The sequence below is a fragment of the Chroicocephalus ridibundus genome, chromosome 6 (assembly GCF_963924245.1).
Source record: "Chroicocephalus ridibundus chromosome 6, bChrRid1.1, whole genome shotgun sequence".
In the NCBI taxonomy this organism is placed as follows: Eukaryota; Metazoa; Chordata; class Aves; order Charadriiformes; family Laridae; genus Chroicocephalus; species Chroicocephalus ridibundus.
This window is the reverse complement of record NC_086289.1, coordinates 33,963,181-33,979,986: the sequence shown is the minus strand read 5'-3', so window position 1 is coordinate 33,979,986 and position 16,806 is coordinate 33,963,181.

Genomic DNA, 16,806 nt, shown 5'->3' with positions numbered 1-16,806 from the left:
TTATTCCCGTACCTTCATCCTTTATCCGAGCTACAAATGTGACAAAAACGATGAGTCCATCATCCAGCGCAGTTCAGCAGCGTTTAACCTTTGGCGAAGCTGCCATCAACCTGCTCCTACCTGCGCGCTTACTCGAGGCAGAGCAGCAAACACTCCGCTGGGGGCTGCCCTGCAACTCGCCTTACCCAAATTTTGCCTGAAAAAGGCTTTCGGCACCTGGCGCCAAGCGGCAGTAGAGGAGGAACAAAGCAAAACAGCTGCTGGTACCTCAGCTCCTGGGCCTGAAGGCTGCTGCTTCTTGCCTCACAGGACAACCGGCTCGATAGGCAAGTGCTCCGCTGTGCCGGGCAGCCGCGGTCCCTGGTATCAGGGGGGACGGCCATTTCGGCACCTCCTGCCCAACCGGCCTTGCGGTTGGGCTGAAGTAACTACAGATTATAAACGTAAGACTGGCCTGGTAAGCGCTGGAGAGGAGGCAGAACTCATTCCTCCTCCTCTCAATGCAGGTACACGCGTCAAACTAAAATACCAGGAGGGAAAAGGAATTGATCTGCAAGTCCAGCTCTGCCAAACACAGGGGCTTATCCAGCCGCTGCTTCCAGGGAGCGCAGATATCTGCTGTACCAGAGAGCCTGTCTTCTTCGCCTTTCCAACTCCTTTCCTTACCCAAGCGAGCGTTGGACACGTCCAAAGTACAAGAATTTCTGAGGTCTAACCACCATGGATCCAAGCCTCTGGGGATGAGAGAGAGTTGGTGGTTGTTTTTTTTTTTTTAAATCCTCTTGAGAAACAGATGCTTTGGCTCATCTTCATTATACCTAGCCTGATTTATTTTAATTGCTCTGGGTATCCGGAATACTACGATTGCATAATCTCATGCACATGCCTTTAAAAGGAAGCCTTGGCTGCAACGCCGGGAAGGCAATGTGAAATACGGAAAAAGTACTATGCAAAGTCTCATTTATTTTGGAAATCACTGGAAAGAGTTCTACCGAAGATTCGCAGCAAAACATATGCCGCATTTGAATAATGATTTTGAGAGGTGCTTTACCTAGCTTTGCAATCTAAACAGGCTCCGAAAATGGCAGGGCCCTTCAACAAGATGTGACTCCCAACACTCTGAATTTCAGCGAGCCAGGGGACGGTGAGGTCCCAGGTGGCAGCCCCAGGGCTGGGGGCCGAGGGCGATGCGAGAGCTGGACCACGCACCGGGAGCATCGCTGCCACCCCACAGGGAAAATAACCAGCACACAGCAACCCAAGGGAAAACACATTTTGAGCAGCATCAATGGGAACCGCAGGCTCGGGATGGCGAGAAAGGGGGCGGCCTGCTGAGATCTGCCCTTCCCGGGTTTGGAAACACAGGACTCCGGCTCAATAAGAGCAAGCAGGAATAACAGGACGGCAGAGAAATACCTGAAAATCATCCACTTGTCTTATCTGATGCAATTCACCGGATGCCAAATATCGTCTGCTTGAGAAAAAAAGGTCCGCAGAAACCTTCTTCCAATTAAGGAAAAAAAACTATTATTTAAGGTACTTCATAATTGGACATAGAAAAAGGATTTATTTTGAAGTCAAGTCAATATATGTTATCTGTTAATAAGACGCTGCTTTTCTGCAGAGAGATCCATATCTTACCAAAAGCTTTTTCTTTCTTTGTATTTTTTTTTTTAATTTTATCTCATTGAACAGATTAATACCTGCCGTAAATACTGTCCTGAAGCCAGCAGAGGTAAACACACACGCTCCCACTGCCCCACACCCTGCCCGTACCTTTGGTGCATTGATACGCTTTCCTGTCTTCTAGGGAAAGGAAAAGCCATTAATTTTATAGGTTACCTACACTGTATTAATTATTTAAAAACATGCAACTGAGATTTTATTTTGCAGGAAACATATTCGATTTATCCTCGTCCTTAGCATCCACGTAGGGAAATGTGTCGGTGCCTCTGGATGCGTCACAGACGTCGTGAGGGATGATTAACCCAAACGGGGTCCGTGAACTCCATGGATGAATGAGGAGACCTGTAATCCTGTCTTCTGATCTTGAAGAGGAACCGTGAGCACTTTTCACTTGATTTCACGTTTATCTGGGACCGAACTGGGTTCACGTGGGTTGGGCAATGCCTATTTGCCACGCCAGACGCCAGGAGCGCAGTCAGCGCTGCCGTACCCCAGCTGGCAGGTGCTTTCAAAAAGGGTGGTAAGAGGGGCTGGGAACAGGCAGCGGTGCCACAGCCGACAGGCTACACCTTTAAACACCCACAAATTTACTTTGGGTTCGCAGAGGATGGTGAGATTCACGTTTGGGAGAAGGAGCCCGCAGAGACTATCAGGAATATCAATGTTATCACAGAGGTTTATTAGCGCCTGCATGTCGAGAAGAGGGTAAGGAAACCCTCTGGGTTTTGTTGCGCTATCAGCAATTATCATGCGAGAAGATTTCTGTTCCTGGTCCCCCCTCTTATAGGGTTTGGGAAAAAAGGCTCCAAGACGGATCTTTGGAAAGTGTTTGGGTTTTTAAGCAGTGCAAATGGTTCCTCTGTTGCCTTCCACAAACCTCCAGTTTCAAACAAGTGCTGAGGGCTTTCCCTGTCCATGCCTCTCCGAAGCGCTGCCATTTCTAGCTCAACGAACCCCTGTGCCTCACGCTCGTGAAATTCCTACGTGCATCTGCCATCGCACAGAATTAAAATACCCCTTCAGATGTGGGTCTGCACCTCTGTTTTGTTCGCATCCTTCAAGCCCAGCTACAGCCCTTCGCTTCGCTCCCCTCTTTCTCCTTGTGCTGGTGGAGAGGTGTCACCAGGGTTGGAGGTACGCTGGAAGAGATGTGGTGCTGTTGTTTATTCAGACGCCAAGAAGACGTCAGTGATCAGCTTCATGAGGAACAAGCCATCAAGATGTGAGCGTGAGTTCCGGAAACCTGTCCCCGACATGCTAGAAACCCTTCCCGTCCCTTCTCCTCTTTCTCTTTTACTGGGGTGAGGGCTATAAAACCTTGTGCCTGTTATCTAGGCTGGGATCTAGTGCCGTGATCAGTCTTTGTGAAAGGCTTGCATTCTTTTCAGCTCTGTATACATGAAAGAAGGGAAAAAAATAAAAAGGAAAGGAAGAAGGCAGCAGTCTGGCTGACCAACGGTCGGAGAGGAACCTCCTCAGCATGGCTCGGGGCTGCTGCCCACAGAGGCTCCGCAGAAATCAATGGGCTGTTGGCTAGAGCACCGGGGAAGAGGGATGTGCCTGGAAGGAGATCCATTTCTCCTGAAAGCGTCGTTAAGGCTTCTCCGTCCAGGAGGTACGTACGGTTAAAGATGAACCAGACTTCTTGACTTCGGCGCGGAGCCGCAGCATGTGTGCAAAATTTCATTCGTATTTACATTTCGATACACAATACAAGTGCCCTCAGCCAGACAGTGCCTTCGCTGGTGGACGTGATACCCCATAGCATCCCCCTGACACAGACCTACCAACAAACCTTCCGAACTACAGACGAGGCCTTAAGTCGGTCTTGGTTAAACTCCGCGTTTAACTTCTCGGTGAGAAGTGGGGCATTTGCTGACGGAGGAGCTCCCGGCTGTTACATTTAATTAAGGATTCTGCTGAAAGTTCTGCTTAAAATCACAACGCTTGCTGCTTAGAAAAGCGTAGGTGATTCCCCCAGAGGCCTGGCCAGCATTCCTGCTCCTATTGTACAACATTATTGATTAATCAAAACTAATGCTCACAGCTGTTGCCTGATGGATAATGTCTTTGGTGTTTGCCTGCATATAATTATTTACTACTTTATTGATGTTATTTATTTCTTCATTAAGTATTGTTGGCTGTTTAATTATGTGAAACACAACTGCAAGTGTCGCTGCTAAAAGCCACGGGAAGGGCTGCCCAGAGCTGAAATCTTTCAACCATAAACTCTAAAAATAAATCTAAGGATAAAAATATTTTAGCCAGCATTTTGAGTGAAGACCATCAAACCACAAGCGCGTTACGTGTCATCTGGAGGCTGATGCTGGAGCACCACGTTCAGATAGATTTGCAATGCTGATTTGATTGTGCGTGGCAAAGGACTTTAGCAGACTTGTATGTTTTATTCAGTCTCCAAAACACGTAAGAAAGGCCCCTATCTTATTCTTGGTCGCTGAATGTTTGAAATAAACCAAAGGGAAATGCTGATTTCCCAAAGCTTACAGCCAGGAGAGCCTAACCAACTTCCTTTCAAAACCCAGCTCCTGTGCCGAGATCTGAGGACTTCCCCGGCCAGACGCTGGCCCTGGGACAAACTGGGGAGTCTCTCCAAGAGCTCCCTCCAGGCTCTCCCTTCTGCCCCACGGCTCTCTGCGAGTGACGCAGACCCGGGGGCCCTGCCTCCCCACCCCAGCACCCCACTGCCCTTGTCCTCCTCAGCAGCTCCAGGCACGGCTGCTGCCCCAGGTCTATGCCCGGCCTTGCTGAAGTAGGGAGCCAACACCTAATCCTTGGGTCCATGTGGGATGAGAAGGGATGTGCTGAGGCTTACTTAGCTCGTGATGTAAGACCAACCTTAGCAGAACCACTTTTCCATGCCAAGACCAAGCCATGGGGGTTTGGGGGCAAAATAGACATCTTAAATTCTGTCTCGAAACCAAGAAGCAGTAAGGACAAACTAGATTTAAGACACGTTGCGGCTCTCGGCAATCTCTAGGTACTTACCATTTCAAAAAAACCAGCCAGGTACGTGACTACAAGTATGGTATTAGAGAACTTGGAAAGATCATCTCTGTCTGCAAAAAAAGCAGAGGACGCACAAACCCTGCTGCAGCTCGCAAATCATTAACGCACCTAGAACAGATCAGGAATAGCCGCTGTATCTCCTTACTCATAAACCAAGAATTCCTTCTCTGACATCCTTTCCAAGCAGCCCTCATCAGGCCCGTTCCCCAGGGCAGGAGAACAAATCGCTCTGGCAGTCCTTGCTTGGCCATCAGTGTGGTTGCTATTCGGTAGCTCCTAGCTGGAATGTTTCTAGGCAGCTCCCTATAGATCTCCTCCTGGGGCACTGCATTAAAATTAGTGAGGTCTTAGCTACTGCTTTATGAAAAGTACATTAAGATGACCAGTTGCCAAACCTCTGGCTTCCCTATGGCCTCTGCCCCAGGGCAGCAGCCTCTGCTTTTTCTTTAGGAGCCCAGAGGAGGACCAGACGAGAGCCTGGCGCCCTCGAGTCACCTGCATCTCGTCGGCGGGGCCCAAGCTCTGCCCATGCTCTGGATGCACAGCGTATGCTCACCTTTTCTTTGACTAAGATGCGTCGAGGAAAACCTGAGAGAAATAGCAAACAGAGAGGAAGGATAAAAAAGGAAAAAGAAAGATGATGGGTCTAGGGAGTTTGGTTTCCGTTTCCCTCTTTGTTTCCTCCTCAACCTCCACATTTTCACGTGTTTCCTCTGCCTAGAGCCAGTTCTTCCTCTGCCTGTTTTTTGAAATGTCACAATCTTTCCTGTATCCCTTGTGCCCACATTGTGCGGGTACCATGGGCACCTTTCCAGCAGGGATGCGCAGAGCGACGGGGAGCACAGCTAGGATTTTCAAAGGGAGCTGAGGAAATCTTTATGGAGAACTTGGTGAGAATTTGGCACCTGGCACTCTTCTGCTCTTTTGAAAGTCCCACCCTGCAGGAACAATCTAAACAAATGTATGCCCCAATGCTGATAAATCCATTTGGAAAGATATCAAAGAAAAGCTCGCTGGGTTTGGAGACCTTTGAAGAAAGGGAAATATCCTGCCAACCTGACGCTGAGATCTATCTTGTTCCACCATGTGGTCCGAATCATCAGAGTCCTCCACGGCTCCCCTTCCTCCTCGGGGCGTGGAGGGCAGCGCTGCCCCGCTGAAGAAAGGAATCTGGGGGCCGAGAGGACAGCATAATTTGAGGAAAATTCAAATGAAAAAAAATTACTTGACAATGGAAGTTGTTACTGTGTCTAAAAATACCTCAGTGAGTCAGATTACTGAAAACGGCAAAGCTGTGGAGCAAAACCATAGCCTCTTCTCAGCAGTCAGCTGGCTTCATTCACTAGCCTGGCATCTCTCTCCCCTTATGCTTTTAATATCAGAAGAGTGGGATTTTTTTTTAAGTCTACAATAAGTTAATGTTTAATGGATGGCCCCGTGCAGTTCTGGGTGTTTACACGTTCTCCAACTAACCCAATTTGTAGGGCAAATTAAAAGTCCGTAAGACCAGGACAAGTGAATTACAGGTATCTGTTGCTCAGAAACTATCGCCTCGTGCTGTCCCACCCCCCCAAATAAACGGTTTCAATTATGTTTTCACCTTCCCCAGCAATATTCACATCTCTCGCTGCGGCTGGCCAGGGCTCTCGCTCCTTAGTCGGCAACTGTTACTGCTTCGTGCTCACGCGCGTCCCATGACTGCGCAGCCTTGCGCAGTGCCGCAGTCCCGGGGGCCGCAGGGTAACCCATTAAACCGGGCTGGCTCGGCACCCGGCGTGCTGGAGCGGCATGGGAGGAGGAAAGGTGGAGACGACGTTGTTGTCCATGACTTTTTTTTTTTATACTAATGAGGTGGGCGGGTGTGCCTCCTTTCTCCTACCGGCCAAAATATAAATGGCCAGACGGAGCTTTCCACTCCCCGACGGGCAAATGGCCGCCGAGTGAGCCGTTCCCAACACCGCGCCACTTGTTGGGTTTCTCCGGATTTCACATGTGGGTGACTTCACCCAGTCGGTCTAATGGCCCCGAGACCCCTCCCCTCCTCCTCCCTCAGAGCCGGCCCAAGTGGGACCCTGGGTTCTGTCCCTGCGCCCTCCCCGGGACCGTCCCGCCGGCGGCTGTGAGGGAAGCCACCAAACTCCTCAACCCCCCCCGAAACCAGTGGGAGAGCAGGGCAGCCTGGAGACACCGCCATCCCCACACACATGCTGTAAATCTGAATATTACCCGCTCCGCCTGATGTTTCGGGTTTGTTCTCCAGGTTGCCGAGGTCTCCCTGCCAGTCTCTCTCCTGGTGGCCAAGGTGGCCAATGTCCCCACGAGGGGCTGGGGACAGGCGGCAGATGCCCCTGTCCCACCTTCTGTGGGGCAGCGGGAAAGCCAGCGGCCATAGTAACTTGGCACAGTGTGACCTAAGGAAACAAAATGGATTTTTTAGGTTTGAAATTAACAGAAAAAGGCAACAGGTCTGGTGTTGTCAATGGTAAAATTCCCAGTGGTGCTGGTGGGACCAGGATCGGTCCCAGGCTGCACCCTGGTGCTTTCCCAGGCTCATGAGGATTTAAAATTGTGGATTTCAAATGATGGTTTATTTCTGGCTGACCTGTTTGGCTTGAACTGTTACGTGTTTTCGACTGTCGGGCTTATTTTTAATCTACTGTATTAGTACACAAACTTAACCAAGAACAAAACGTTACCTACCCCCCCACCAGCTGAGCGGCTGGAAGGCCCCCAGACCCACAGTGATCCCTCCACAGCATGCACCTCCTCTTGGACCATCTTTGAGCTGCAGCTACCCCAAGGGGAGGGAAGGGGGGACGGTGACAGCGCTCGGGCCCAAGGTGCTGCCTCCCCAGCGATGCCCCGTGCAGAGCCACCACCAGCATCCCCCCCCACCGTGGGGGCAGCAAGGGATGAACCGCAGGTAAAGCGGGGGGTTTTGGTCACAGAAACTTCTCACAGACACACACTTTTAGGTCGGTTTTTGCCATTTGATGTCAACGGCAGGCTGTGACATTCCTCTGTGTTATTTTTTTTTTCCCCATTCCCTCCCTGCTATTTGAAGAAGGAGATTTTTATCTTCCCACCCCCCTCCCTTCACCCCATGCCTATTTCACTAAAACCTGCCTTTCGGGTCAGCGTGCTGGTAAGAGATTAATTTTACACTGCAAGAAACACCGAGCAGAGTATTTCAGCTTTGACATAGGAGACGTCTGTTATAATATTGCAGTTTTTCTAAATTAAATATTAGGAAAAATTAAACCCAATTGTGGTTCGTATTCCTATGGAAAATATTTCTGTTCAAAACAGTCCCTCCACGCTAAATGACTTAAGTAACTGAAAACACAATAAATATGCAGCAAGTTAAAAACCCAGATTATTCAGGTTTTAAGGCTTATAACTAAAAGTGGTTTAATGTTTCATGCCTAATAATAGATTACTCCTATCACATTTCTAACCTTTATTTCTACCAGCTTTGAAGTCCAGCCATATAAAGGCTGTTTGTAGAACCACACGAAAGTTAAAGCAAATATTACTCAGAGTGATTCATATGAACAAGAATTTGCAATGAAGGCAGAGGGTTTTTTGTGTCTGTATCAAAGGAAATGAAATGTTTGCAATATTTTCCAGTTGATAAATGCATTAAAACATTTTAGTTGTGTAGTATGAACATTGCTGACATAAACAGACTTTGACCCGAAACAGATTGTATTAAGCTCTGCGGGGGAGGCAGCGTTAAAAGAAATAAAAATAAAATAAAAAAGAAATTCCTAGATTTCAAAATCTGCCACAAGGTCACTGCGGTCCTTAATTAGCTGAATGCATTAAGAGAAGGCTAGAATGCGGATTCTGTAAAGAAAGCAAATGTACGTTTATAATCCTCTTTCTTCGCTTACAGCTTACCCTTTCAGAACGAGTAACCTTATTTTCTTTTTAAATACCTATTTACCTTTTTGAGCTTTGCATAGCAAAGCAGGGTTTTCTTTTTCTTTTTTTTTTTCCCCCACTGTTGCAAAAGAAATTAATTTGTTGCTAGTTGCTATGCATTGGCAAGATTTCTGCATAAAGAATGTAAGCCATCTATCTTTGTATTCAAGATATAGTTAATCTGGCAGTTAAAATACTTTGGAAACATTTTGATGACTTATCTGGAAAAGTAGCTTTGCATTTTCAAAGAAAACTCAGAACTGTATTGCAAGGGGAAGATAAAAGATATATGAAGTGTTTGTTCCAAGCGATACTATTCATTTAAAGATCAGACTGTAACCCCACCCAAGCAATTATTGTGGAAAAACAAGACAAAAATCCTTATACAGCTTTCTGACACGGTCTTTATTTGGGAAACAAAATAACTATATTACAGTTATAGTCTAATGGATTGCAAGCTGTTTTATTAGAGTCAGCTGAATCCTGTTTAGCATAAAAAAGAACTCTGTTTGCTATCAAGAACACATTTACATTAATATGACTTTGACAAAGTAAAATAAAATCGCATTAAGATGATGTAAGTAGATAAGACAATGAAATCTCTGTGAGATAGTTTTGGCACACCAATTAGAGTCAAGTCCCTACAGGAAAGAAACGTATTTTTACACCAAGTATCCATGTGTTTTTAAGTCGTAGAGTGGCCAAAATTAATTCCGTGCTTAAAATATTTCCAGCAAGGGAAAAGAGAAAGTTTACTGTTATTATTATTATTTTTATTTTTCCCTTGAAAGGTAAAAATTCTGATAAACTGCATTTTTATTTGCAATAATACAAACAAGTTTTGTTCTCCGCACCAGCCTGTAATCATCCTGATTATTGCAAGGGACTTTCCAATATAGAGCAGCTGAAAACAAGGTTTTAGATTACATGGTAATTTAGGAATGCATGAAAAGCCAAGCAGTCACCATAATAGAGCACTGCATAAACTTCATGGCTTTTACAGCAAAACATAACATATGTTTTGTGATTCATTCAAATGATTTTTCAATTTTTTTGGTCAAAAAAATCTGTCGAGCTCCAGTACTCGTCCTCTATTTAGGGAACCTTACTCTCGAAAAAACGACGGCGACACCACCTCCCCGCTCCCCACCCCCCCAACTTTGATGTCTCTCTTTTTAGTTTGGTCATTAAAAGAACGGCAGTGATGGATGGTGATAATGCTGTGGATTTTATGAGTAATCAGGCCTTGGCAGCCACAGCGTTTCTTTTGTAGTGAAACTTTCATATTCCTTTGGCCATGCGTAAACTTTTTCGGCTTTTGGAACGACGTTACACAAGGCGCTCGCTGAGCCTTGCAGAACAGTTATTACCCCTACGTCAGCGCTTTAATTTAACACCTGACAGGGTGAAGCTTCTGATACACAGAGCTTCTTGGGCATGGGGGGCACTGCCAGGTTGGCAGGGGGGCAGAGACACACACAGACCCTGCCAGGGGGCACAGGGCAGGGCACCCTGCACCCTCCTCCTCTCCCCCTTTCGCATGGCTTTAGTGAATTTGCTGCAACAAACACCAGGTGTCTCCACTTAGCTGGGCTACGGCTTAAAAAAGGGGCCTGCTACCAACAAAAAAAAAAAAATTAAATAAATAAAAAATTAGGGTTGTTCTTTCCATTGCTTCTAATCTGCCTGTGTGCGCGGGGAAGAGAATGTATGTACGCGCAGATATTCTCGTAGCGGGACCGTATTTTATTTTGTCACTTGATACGCCTCTGTCAGGCAAGGCAGGACTTTCCAGAGTTTGAAATAATCCAAATTCAATCACTTTAAAGCTGCTACAATATGCAAGTCCTGGCAGCCGTTTTAAATTAATGGAACATCAGATGTGCTCTGATCCTCTCAATTTCCTTGGGCAAGGGAAATTCTGCTGCGGTGGTAGCGGGAGGGGAAATATAGGGCTATCAGTAAAATAAATGTCAGCTTTTGTCTGCTGATAAAAAAAAATGCATACAGCAAAAAAAAGACACAATATTTATTGCTCCGTAATTAAATTGTATTTCTGTACGCAGTAAGGATTATCTTAGCGGTTTGGACAAGTGAACGCTGTGCAGCCTGATCCACATGAATGGACATTAAATTAAACCAAAGTACAAAATGGCTTTTTATTTGGGGTTTTACAAATACAGCTAAATATTTTGTTTGGGTATAGATATTTCTTTTTTGTGCCTGCTAGTGTGTTTATCAATAAAAATATTAGAATGCCCGCCTTGAAAGCCCAGTCCCAGGGCATAGAGGGGATTTTGGCAAGAAGGGGAGGGGGGAATAAATTCCCATAGCAAGATGCCAGACCATGCGAATGCACTTGTTTTGGGGTTTACTTTGAAAGTGTAAACATTTGTCGGGTTTGTCAAAAGGTTTGCAGACTTGGGAACCTTTTGATCAAACCTGGGCTGTGTTTTGAGGAAACCTGCACTGGCATAGGGTTGTCCAAGATGCAATTTGGTGGCTTTGCTTTTGAAATACAAACAAGCCCGAAAATTCAAATCCAGGCTCTGAGCCTTTGCACAAGCTGTCACGGTGCATGGTTTTGGCTGATCTGCAGGGCGTATCACCCAGGGCTACGTCCTGGCTGCAAGGGCCGACATTTCATAAAACCTTTTTCCTGAAACAAAAATACAATACAAACTGTCAGAGTTAAATTGAGGACAAGGTATTTCTTTAATTCTGATTTTTTTTTTTTTTCAGTTATTTGCTTTATATGAGGAGAGCCTGGCTGCTTCTGCACTAACTGGGACTTGCGTTGCCAGACAGTATGTTTTAAGTTATTTTTAAAAATACTGGGTTTGGAGGCTCTTATATCCTTTGATGTAAATGAAAATAAAATCATAGTTGGGAACCTAACAGAGACTTTTAATCTTGATCTTTAAAGCATGAATCATACTACAGCATACAGGAAAACTATTTTCTGTCCTCTGCACTCACCTTCTCTAAACGTACTGATATTTGATATTTATAGGTGGCAATTAGAGATCTCAGGTAGTGCCGCTGCCTCGTGCCAAGCTCTGCCTCACAGTCTACAGCTGAGATTTCCACAGCCTTGCTGTTTTTCTCATTTAAATATGACATTTCAAGCAAGCCCGATTAAAAGAAAGCAAAGCAGAAGCAAAATGTCTCAAATTCCACGTGCGTAACATTATGGCAACAAAACTTAGAGTCTGATTACTGTCTCGAAGGAGGAAAACTAGTGGCAAGGTAGGGGCGTTGCAATAAAATTACAGAAAAAAACCTTCTCCTCTAGCCACCCCGGAAAACCCAGCCATCTTTTTTAGCCAGACCTGGGGTAGACCCCAAACCCGCCCCAGCCCAGAGAGAGCCTGACTGACCAGCTGCTCCCCTGCGTCTCAGAAGCGCGGCCAGTGCACTGATGCCAGGGTTCAAATACTGGATGACCATCTGAAATACATTTTTTTCATCAGATTTTCATACTGTAGAATTCTGACTTGATGCTAAAAGGAGAGAATCCCCTCCCAAATCTGTTGGCAGAGGCGTCCCTTCGCTTTGGCTACCTGGAGCAGGGGTTAGCGGCTGCCGGGACGTTCCCTCGGGAGGGGCACTCGGCAGGGGCAGCAGGTACCAAGCCCCATTGCCTCTTTCAGTGGTCCCCAAAAAAAGATAATGGTGACCTTGCCTGAGGATGCTCTCCTCAGCCCAAAGTGCTCCCCCTGAGATGCTCCTCCAACCCGAATTTCTGGCAGCTGCAAGGGTGCAGCATGGCACATGGCAGCCAGATATGTTGGAGGCCTTCATCCCCATGGTCATCCCGTTGGGAGGCTGTTCACAGCCTGAGAGTGCCCCTGTCCATGAGCACAGGCGTGCAGCGGTGGGAAGGGGTACTGGCCCCTTGATGTGTGCCATAGATGCCGACAGATTGCTTTTGGTCTCCAGGATCCTGGCATGGTTTTTGTCCCAGAAGAAGAGGCTGTGATCAGCATAAAATGAATTCCAGTATTTGTTTACAACTTGTGCAGTCTCCCCTCAGCAAGTCCAAAGATGACACAGGATGCTTTCCACAGTTACACCCGCCACCAAACCACAACAGAAGGAACAATCAAGATGGAAGTTCATCCCACCTACACGAACCCCATTGAATCCCCATGTCCTTCTGGATTTTAAACTCTCCATTACCTCCACTGGAGTTGTAAGGCAAAGAATTTCAAGATTCATCCCTAAATAAAAAGTGCCAAATTAATATAACAGCATGGTGGAGTTTCCATTTACTGCATGCAACAGTCAAGATATTCAGACTTACGGCTCCCACTGCAATTGTAATTCAGTTTCCTTGCTCATACATAATGTTTTTATCTACTCTGAATGGGGTTATCTTTAGTTCCTTAACAAGCCCGTATAATTCAGCTGTCACAGTTTCCATAAGAACAATACCTTGGAATTTCCTGCCTTTAATTTGGACTAGCTCCTGTCTATAACATCGCATTAATGATGTTTCCAACATGTGTGGTGGCTATGAAATCAATCATTAAATACACGTTACATATATATATATATATTTATAATGTTCAAATACTATTTGTAGAGGTAATGTAAGGGTCTCATCTTGATAATCCAGCTGCCCCAGCTGGGCTGCCTCCTCTCTGTTTCAGGCTTTGCAGCTGTGCTGTTTACTGTGAAGGAAATTCTCCTGCCCAAGCAGGCGGTGACAACAGAGATGAACACGTCCCAAGTCCTTTCCCTACCTTTTCTGCCATGGGGATTTTTCCTGTTGCCTGACCACAGGAAGATGGTGGTCCTCAGGACAGAAACGCCTCCTGGCACACACAGCAGCATCCTACCCGCTGCAGAAGCTCCCTGGGGGAGCTCACCCAGATGCCCCATTGCACTGAGCTGTGCCCAGTCCCTGAGGACAGATTGCTATTGCTGTCGCTATTTTGTACGGAAATGAGGGAGGACATTTAGCAGTTGAGACCTGAGGCTTCCCAATTAGCCGTCCAGTAGCATATTGACAGATGGCTGTTTCTATTTTTGCCTCCCTTACTTCAGGCCCATTCGTTCAGTGCGCTCCTTTTAATTACATAGAACCATATACCCAAAACCTTGTCCATGTTTTTCTGAGCTTATCAGTTGGTCTAACAGGAGAAGCAGGAGATGTTACCTTTCCCTAAAACACTGCTTAACAGTTTCACTAGTTGTTTTGCAGCATCAAAGAAGATCTCCAGTTTGACTGATCGTACTTGGCAGTTCCCCTGAGCTTCAGGAGACCAACAGCTCTTCACAGAAGAACAAATATCATCTTTCCCTTGCCCCAGAGTCCCCCCCCCTCCATACCTGCAAGCCAAGCAGGGGCATCAGGACAAGATTCAGCACAAGGCAATCTGGATCAGCATAAATCCAGGGGCTAAGGGCTACCTTAGCAGACCCAGCACCACACACGTGATTTTAAAACCATTGCCATTTCTGGAAGGACCTCAACCCACCATTGTCATGCTGCTTACCGGGAATGGCTCTCACCCATTTATCTCCTATTCACTTGTGATCAACGGCCCTATGGAAAACCAGCATCAATAACGAATAAGTAGCAAATGACGTGCTCTATCTTTCCAGTGCTGGCTATAATGAAGACCATCAGGTGGTACAAATTACTTCACCTTAGTCATGTTGATTCTTACCATCTGGGAATCTGGCCCAAGTCTCATTTGGTTCATGAAGGAAATAAACCATATCCTATCATTTCTGAATTGACAGCCCAGGTAGACCACAATTTCCACAAAATCTGTCTGGAGGGAGAGTAAGGCTATTTGCATTGACCTGATGGCACAAGCACAGTTTACCAAGCGTGGAAAAAATATCCAGCCACCGAGAGGCTGCTGCTGGCTTGGTTGGGGCTCTGGCAACAAATCTCTGCATGAACCCAAGCTTTCTAAAGAGTCTGCGAGAAGATGCGAAAGCCCGTCCAAGGCCGAGCAGGCAGTGCCAGTGACACAGCAGATGCATATGTTTCTAAGAATACTGAGGGGCAGCCTGGCACTCTGGTGAGTGCTGGAAGCCACACTGCACATGCACACGCAGCCACGGCTATCATTAGGGCTTTGCTGCTTTGGCACCTCTTCCTAATTTACTTAATTTCTATTTATACCATTCTGTTTCTGTTTTGAGCCTTTATCAGATGCTGACATGTTTTGCGCAGAGCCAAACCTTGGAGGGAGGCTTTGGAAAGAAGTCATTTAAGGGGAGCTTAAAAATGTCAGAGCACCGGGAAGGGCCGTTCCCAAGCGAGGAGTGGCCACTGTAACTGCAAAAAGGCTATTGGGATAGTTTTACCCAGGTCTGGGCCAGTGCTCTCCTGCCTGGGGGAAGCAGGTTCCTGAGGGATTGTGGGATGTACTGGAGAGTCTGTGAAGGCTAATGAGGGGGAAAACTAACCTTGTTGACAGCAGCTTTCCACACCTGGGTCTGAACCTCCATTGGAAAAATGGAAGTAGAGGTCTGGAAATGAAGAGAGGTTGAAAACCACAGCATAAGCATGTCCCAGCTCTGTCTCTGGAGTAGCTACTAATTCTGTCCACCCGATGAGTACTTCTGCAACAGGTTGCTTAGTTATTGTGATTATACAGCAAAGCGTAGGCACAGGGTATGTGGGGGGTAACACTTTCTTTCCTTTACCTCCATCTGTGACCCAGTGACACACTTGTCATGGCTTGGCTGGAGGACATATGGAGCTCCTGAGGAACCGCTTCTAGGGAAAAGCTATACGTGCCGTGTCGGAACAGCGCTGATTGACAGTTTCAGTGGCTAAAACTCTGAGAGTTCAAATACAAGTAGCAGATGAGAAGAACACAGCTGTTGATGTTGACATGTTGCTGGCCTTATGGAATGATGATAAACAGCTGGAAATGCACGTGATGCACTGGGGAATAGGGATGGAGTGAAGAATTTCAGGCTCGCTGGAACATCACAAATGAAAAGGCGATCAACTGAGGACACTGAATTCTTCCTTTGCAAATCATTTGTAGATCTTTCACTGCTTCATACTACAATAGGCTCCAGTCCCCTGGCTTTGGGAATACACACATGGCAAGGCTGCAGGCTTCCAGGCTGGCCAGGCCTGCAGAGGCGTCCTCAAAACCGCCCAATACAGCAAAAACATTTAAGGTGGATGGCTATTTTCTGGCAGAAGAGAAAAGAGAACCCCTGTTTCTCTATTTATGGATGACTGAGGAGAAGATGTAGAATGGGTTCACAGTAGAAAATCTCCCTTCTTGGAGGAGCGTTTTTCTTTTTATTTTCCTGAATAATTACACCGTTAGCAAGTCCTCCATACAGAGCAGTCCCAGGCTTCCAAGCACACTGCTCCCTACACATCTCCAAGGCCAGGTGTGGCAATGACAGCTGTAGGACTTGTCTTCAAGCCATTCCCCGTGGGACCAGCTACTGATGCATCAAAAGCCCGCTCTAGAGCTACCTTAAAACTGGGGAGCTTATCTCTGTATTTCAGTGGCATTTTGTGTTGTACTCTGCCATAAGCTTTAATTGTTGCTGTTCTGAAGAAAGCCTTTGTTCAATACAACTGCCTACTTCACAATGACATCATCCAAGACTGTGGAAAAAAAGCACAGCCGGGAGTAGTCAGGCATGTGATGATGTATAAATAGCCCTGACAGAACAATATTATAAACTCTATTGGTACAGCTGAGATAAAAATAGCAAGTTGCTGATTCATCTAAGATATCGGCTAGAGGGATGGCATGAGGTTCAGCTACAATAAACCTTCTCAGCTAAAAGCATATTACTTCACCATGAATCAGCTGCTCAGATCTTTCATTCTTTTCAGAAAAGCACCTGTCTCTTCCTGCTTTGGTCCTCCATTACTGAACACATGAAATACAGGGCCTGATTTTATTTCTGCTTCCCTTACACTGAAATACATTGCAGTTGGAGAGTTCTCTAAGGCTTTATATACACATAGGAAAAGCAGAAGCATTCCTAAAACTGCTTGCCAAGTGCTTGGTAACAGCAAGGTTTATGTTCTTGTTCACAGCTATGTTTCTACGTTGCCTGCCTGTAGAAAAACAAACAAGGGACCATTATTTCAATAAACCTGGAAATACTGAACCATACTTCCAGCATCTTTGACTGTGTAATGACTAGGCCACTTTA